The following is a 6,847-nucleotide window of genomic DNA, read 5'->3' as shown; positions in this document are numbered from 1 at the left end:
CACGCCGTAGTCGAGGGCTCCGGAAATTTTCACCATCTGGTGTTCTTTAGCGTGCACTGACGTCGCACAGTACATGATCCTCTAGCATATTGCCTGCATCAAAATGCAACCGCTGCGGCCGGGGTCCAACGCGCGACTTTCGGGTCAGCAGCCGAGCACCGTAACCACTGCTCCACCGCGGCGGACGGAACTACCAGCAGATCCGTACTAGGCATACGTTACAACTGACAATGTTCGATATGTGTATTTTTTGTTCCAGTTTATTGTTTCTTTAATTTGTCTGCTTCTGAATGTACAGTGGTTAACCAGTGTGTTAGTTTCCATCTGTTACACGTATACACTGCACCTCCTTTTTAACGCGATAGCGTTAAAGAGCTCGTATCGCAGAAATTGCGCTGTCGGCGTCGGGGCCGTTGGTTGTGAGCGAAAAATCATCATCATGTCCGTGACCGAAAAATCGAAAAAGCTGCAAATAAAATAAATAATAAAAATGTTGGGTCCGAATGAGAATCGAACCCAGGCCGTCTGCGCGGCAAGCAGGTGTTCACCACAGAGCCACGCCTCTGCTTGGAGCTGCACTGAAAGTAACTTTCATGCTTCCCAAAAATACGCGTCCTGTATACAGGTGTCACAGTACGAGATGTAATATGGCAGTAATATTGCGTGGTACAAGTGTACATTGCCATAGGGCGTCACACCATGCCAATATCATAACGACTTCGTGGTTTAAAGACAGCCACCCATTACAAAAGGCGCACACATTAGTGCGCGTATTCCCTTAAGACCACGTAGTGGATGCATCGCAACTTCGAAGAAGTTTCTCGCGCATAATTGCTCCTGGTTTAAAGCATGCTACCCATTACATAAGGCACACGCCTTAGTGGGCGCATTCTGTTAAACCCTCGTAGTGTTCGAACTGCGCAGTAGGAACAGAATATCGCTATCGCGTTCAGCTCTTAAAGGCGAAGCTTAAGCGTCCCCCAATTTTTTTTCATTGCTTGTTTGTTTGTGTACCAGTTACGCGTACAGTAAAACTGTCCCTTTTCATTGACGTCACGAAAACGAGCGAACGTAATTGAATGGAACGTATGCGTACAGCTCTCCCCATACTAGAATGCGTACTGTTGTTGCGTGAACGAAGCGCAAGCGCGCGACGGTTTTATGAGACGCTTCCGCACTCACTGCGATAGTAATGATGCTAAGATCCCGAAAAAACAATGGGAGGAAAATTTTTCGAACCTCTGCGAAACAACCTGAATCTAAACGCCGGTACTTTTAAGAAAAATAATGGCGACCCTCATCATTCACTGAGGTGTCTGGTAGTGGAATTCCTCGGGTTAACTTTGACGTAACCTTAACGAAAACCAGCAGATAACGAAGCCAAGGATGGTATAGGAGATGTTAATTGTGTTGTTTTAGGTGTAGTATAACAATTGTGATATAGATTTGAAGAAAGTAAAGTGGACGAAAAGGCAACTTGCCGCCGGTAGGGACTGAACCTGCATCCGAAGGTTGCAGGTTCGGTCCCTGCAGGCGGCAAGTCGTCCTTTCGTCCACTTTACTTTCTTCACGTCTGTATCACAATTAGTGCAATGCATTTAAAACATCATAATTAACATTCATTGGCTTCATTATCTACTGGTTTTTATTAAGGTTACGTCAAACAAAGTAAACGAGCCCTCAAAAATTCTCTTCCTTCATTCATTCGGGTAAACTTTGTTTCGTCGTGCTACCGACGTGGATCTCAGAGGCCACACAGAAAGGAGCGCGTGGTTGAGATTTGCTCCGCCAGGTGTCGCAACGATCCAAGCTCCTCACAAGAAAAGCGTCTGCTCTTTCAGTGAATTCGTTCAATTAATCTTCGTTAATTATCCCGACAGTTAATTGGCACTTATCCTAAGTAAACATCATACGTATCCACTCATAACTTGGACCACAACCGTCGATTTCGTACCAATCCTATTTTTCAAAACACATTTTCTGAATATATTTAAAACCGGAAGTAAGTTCTCGACCGGAAGTGCTTGACAAAGAAACAGGAGTGTCAGTAAGAGCTCGTGCCACGAAATAGAGCTACTCAACCACAAGTTGGCTTCCTTACGTGGCTGAGTTGCACGAGTGGTGGCATGCTTCTCATGTGGCAAAGCTCGCTTGCAGCTTCGCAGTTATGACTTGTCAAGTTGCCATTGGCGGTAAATGTTCTTTCTTTCTTTCTTTCTTTCTTTCTTTCTTTCTTTCTTTCTTTCTTTCTTTCTTTCTTTCTTTCTTTGTTTCTTTCTTTCTTTCTTTCTTTCTTTCTTTGTTTCTTTCTTTCTTTTTCTTTGTTTCTTTCTTTCTTTCTTTCTTTGTTTCTTTCTTTCTTTCTTTCTTTGTTTCTTTCTTTCTTTGTTTGTTTGTTTCTTTCTTTCTTTGTTTCTTTCTTTCTTTCTTTCTTTCTTTGTTTCTTTCTTTCTTTGTTTCTTTCTTTCTTTGTTTCTTTCTTTCTCTTTCTTTGTTTCTTTCTTTCACGGAAAAGCAAGTTGGCAAATAAGACGGCGCGTTCTTTGTTTCTTTGTTTCAGGAAAAGTTTCTCGCGAGAACGCGCGCTTTCTTTGTTTCTTTCTTTCTTTGCGAGACAACGCCTTTCTTTCTTTGTTTCTTTGTTTCTTTCTTCTTCAAGTTTCTTTCTTTGTTTCTTTCTTTCTTTGTTTCAAATAAGACGGCGCGTTCTTTGTTTCTTTCAGGAAAAGCTTTCTTTCTTTCTTTGTTTCTTTGTTTCTTTCTTTGTTTCTTTCTTTCTTTCTTTGTTTCTTCTTTCTTTCTTTGTTTCTTTCTTTCTTTAGCAATGAGAGGACTTTGCTTTCTTCTTTCTTTCATTGCTGTCGACGCGTCTTTCTTTCACTGGGACACACCGGTTTGCTTCGCACTTTCTTTCTTTCTTTCTTTCAGTTTTTTGTCAATGGAGCTTTCTTGTTTCATAGAGTTTCCTACAATTCTTTCTAGAGGGAACTTGTTTCTTTCTTTCTTTGTTTCTTTCTTTTGCTTTCTTTCTTCTTTCTTTCTTTGTTTCTTTGTTTCTGCAGCCAGCATTCTTTCTTTGTTTCTTTCTTTCTTTGTTTGTTCTTTCTTTCTTTCTTTCTTTGTTTCTTTCTTTCTTTGTTTGTTTCTTTCTTTCTTTGTTTCTTTCTTTGTTTCTTTCTTTCTTCGTTTCTTTCTTTGTTTCTTTCTTTCTTTGTTTCTTTCTTTCTTTCTTTCTTTGTTTCTTTGTTTCTTTCTTTCTTTCTTTGTTTCTTTCTTTCTTTCTTTCTTTCTTTGTTTCTTTCTTTGTTTCTTTGTTTCTTTCTTTGTTTCTTTCTTTCTTTCTTTGTTTCTTTCTTTCTTTCTTTCTTTCTTTGTGCGAAGCACCTTATGCGCTCGGGCTGTCGGCGTCTCCTGTCGTCGCAGCCCGTCACGGTGTCTCCTCTCGTCGCCCTTCACGGAAAAGCAAGTGGCAAATAAGACGACGCGTTCGCTCAGGAAAAGCCCCGTTTCTGCGACGCTGTCTGTAGCAATGAGAGGACGCTGTCCTCTCATTGCTATCGACGCGTCCCACTGGGACACACCGGTGCTTCGCACCTCCCCAGTTTTCATGTCAATGGAGCTGTCTTGTATAGTATAGTATAGTATAGTATAGTATAGTATAGTATAGTATAGTATAGTATAGTATAGTATAGTATAGTATAGTATAGTATAGTATAGTATAGTATAGTATAGTATAATATAGCAAGGGGCGGGAAAAGGAAGTGAGGGTGAGAAAGAGGCAAAGAGGAGGGCAGCGCCACCAGCTGCGCTGCTTCTTTAAGGATCATTCACACCTGCGACTAGCACCGGTAGCGCGACCATTTGCGACTGGAAGTCAAAAAGCGACTCAAAGCGACCGATGTTCACACCTGCGTGCGAGTTACAACCGTCGCCGTACAGAATTCACGTCTGCTCGCATCCTAGCTCGTATTGCCATTGCCCCGTAAAACAAGGTGACGTCCTGTTCCTGCGCATGTGATTGGCTCAGTGGTTGTCGCGCGACTGAAAGATCAAGCAGCGAGCGACTGAGCCACAGCAGTCGCTTTGCGACCAAAACGGCCATTTGCGACCATTTACGACCAGTCGCGCGACCGTTGCTAGTCACCGGTGTGAACGAGCCTTTAAGGCCTGAACACACGTACGCGTTGCAGCGTGTCAGCGCGTGACCTTCTGACGCGGCGCCGCACCCTTTCCCTATGGGGAGAGAGGGCGCGCAGCTTCGCGTAGCCGCACCCTCTCTTCCCATAGGGAGAGGGCGCGACGCCGCGTCAAAAGGTCACGCGCTGACACGCTGCAACGCGTACACACGTACCACGTACACACGTACACAGGCCTTTAGTCTTCGGCGTTACTAGTTCGTAGCTGCCCCAATTTTTTTTAAGTGACATGAGTATCCCTTGTACCTGGTCACCACAACGAAGAACTGCGCGAAAAAAACTGGGACAAGCAAGACACGAACTGAAGTAACGTAGCGTACTGGGCGAGTTGGTATAGATTCATGTCGACATGAAGTAAGACACGCGCACAAGCGCAGTCATTCTAAATTATATTGCCTGGTCATGGCTACATCATGTACCTGGTTAAGTCCTGGCGAATGTTGAAAGCAAGTTAACGGAAGCTAGTGGCAGTACCTGGAACATGTGTAATTAATACGCATTTATTTTTACCCCTAGAAAAGATTCTTAGGTAAATTTCGTTTTAGGGTAATTAAGGTAATTAAGGCTTACGTTCTTCGGAGCTGGAAAAAAACAGAAACTGTGTAATCCTGCGTAAAACCTGTCGCATTCATACCTTCCATCGCCACCGATCCAACGTTGTAGGTGGGCTTGTCCGCATAACATAACGGAACTTTTGTTGTGCGGAAAAGCCTTCTTGCGGTCAGCGTGCGGTGGCTGGGCCACTAAGCTGTCCCACAAAGCTTTGAACTTACTTCCCTGATCACTGCTAAGCTTAGGGTTACTATCCTCTCTCACGTTTTGCGCTCACGAGTCTTTCGATGACCTTGCACAGGCGCAGACTCCTTCCCCAAGCGTCATCAACTTTGAGGAAAGCCAAGTTTGTGCCCATTGCAGAAACCGCTGGGTGACCGGGTGCAGCGGGAACCGAACCCGCGACCTCCAACAGCCGGAGCAAGTATTTTACCGCGAGGTCACTACTGCGTGATAGCATTAATTACTAAGCAGATCGTGCTAATTTACTGGCTACTGTTTTATTTTGTTTAGGTATCGCTCGAATTACTTTGCTCGAAATTCTAGCATGCTCTCCTACTACTCGAGCTGCTCAGCGTTTCTTGAAGTTGCTCATGCGCAGTGACAGGTTAGATGATTGCACTGCTGAAAGACTACATGAGGAAGTGCGCCTTCGTTACTGTCATGTATGCATTGAGCTCAAGAAATATTGAATAGCTTCAGTGTTATTATGTTTATTGCACAGAACAAGGACTGCGTCATACAAAGTTCAAATCGGTTTGGCGACAACACTGATGATGACGCAGCGTTCCCTTTGAAACTAACAGTTAACGCTTTCAGCCCCTAATGTATTTGATGAAGACTTTCCAGATTAAACCTTTATATATCCATCTTGAACAAACGTGGCCGCCAGTCTATGTAAGCCCTAGCACAATGTTTAGAATGACGCAATACGTCGCTTGCAATTGTTACTACCGAGCTCTGGGAACACGTTGCTATACACTGCAGCGAACTATACCGATGTTTCGATTTATACGCTTTCATGTACTCTGAAACAGTGCAAAAGATTAATTGCAGTGCGCTCCGGCGCATAGTTTGAGTGTTTATTTCTCGAGCGACGTTCAAGACACACAGTTTATCGAAAATAAAATTGATATTTTCGTACAGGCTGATTCACTCGCGGTGGTGGCTTAGCTATAGGCTCGAGGACGCGGGTTCGATTCCCTGACACGGCGACCGGATTTAGATGGGGTAGACTTGCGAGAGGAACCTATATAGATTTAGGTCCTCGTTAAATAACCCCAGTGGTCAAAGTTAGTAATAACGTACTTATTATAGTTAAGAACTTAAAATATGGCTAAATAATATTCATATTCTCAGTTATCGTGACGATTGTGTGTGTGTGCGTGCGTGCGTGCGTGCGTGTGTGTGTGTGTGTGCGTGTGTGTGTGTGTGTGTGTGTGTGTGTGTGTGTGTGTGTGTGTGTGTGTGTGTGTGTGTGTGTGTGTGTGTGTGTGTGTGTGTGTTTTGACGTCACAAAGCTTGGTTAGTAAAAATTATCGTTGTGTCTCGAATGTTGTATTTTTAAGAATCTAAAACTGGTGTATGCAGCGTCTTAGTTTTGGTCGCGTTAATATTTTTGAAGTATTTCAAAATCTCACGCTTGCGCAATCAGTTTCGGTAACACACGGTAGAGAATACCAAAGTATTCGTATTTATTGGAAAGCTCTGCATAGGGAATCGCGCTTACATTTAAAAAGGCGCAGCGCTAACAAATCATAAGCGGACGTTACCCCAGTTACCATTATTGAGATTGTCTAAGCAAGCGTAGAATCACGATACCGGAATCTGCTGTCGTCCACTACTTTTTTCTTTTTATTGAACGGAGGAGATTATTTGTTCTGTATCCCCGACCAGGACAGCCTCCGGGAAATGCCGTGTCGGCCTTCCTAGCGAAGCGGTTATCTGACCTATATTATAGCACCGTGACGTCACAAATGTGAGCGAACAACTTTCACGTGGCGCGCACGCGACGCGAGAGCAAGCTAAGCGTGTCCGCTGACACACATAAAACGTTGGCGTTGGTTTGTCGTCTGCTTCATTGGTTTGTTGGTCTGTCG

This window comes from Rhipicephalus sanguineus, chromosome 10, assembly GCF_013339695.2.
Source record: "Rhipicephalus sanguineus isolate Rsan-2018 chromosome 10, BIME_Rsan_1.4, whole genome shotgun sequence".
NCBI lineage: Eukaryota > Metazoa > Arthropoda > Arachnida > Ixodida > Ixodidae > Rhipicephalus > Rhipicephalus sanguineus.
The sequence above is the reverse complement of the archived record's forward strand: the minus strand, read 5'-3'. Positions refer to the sequence as shown.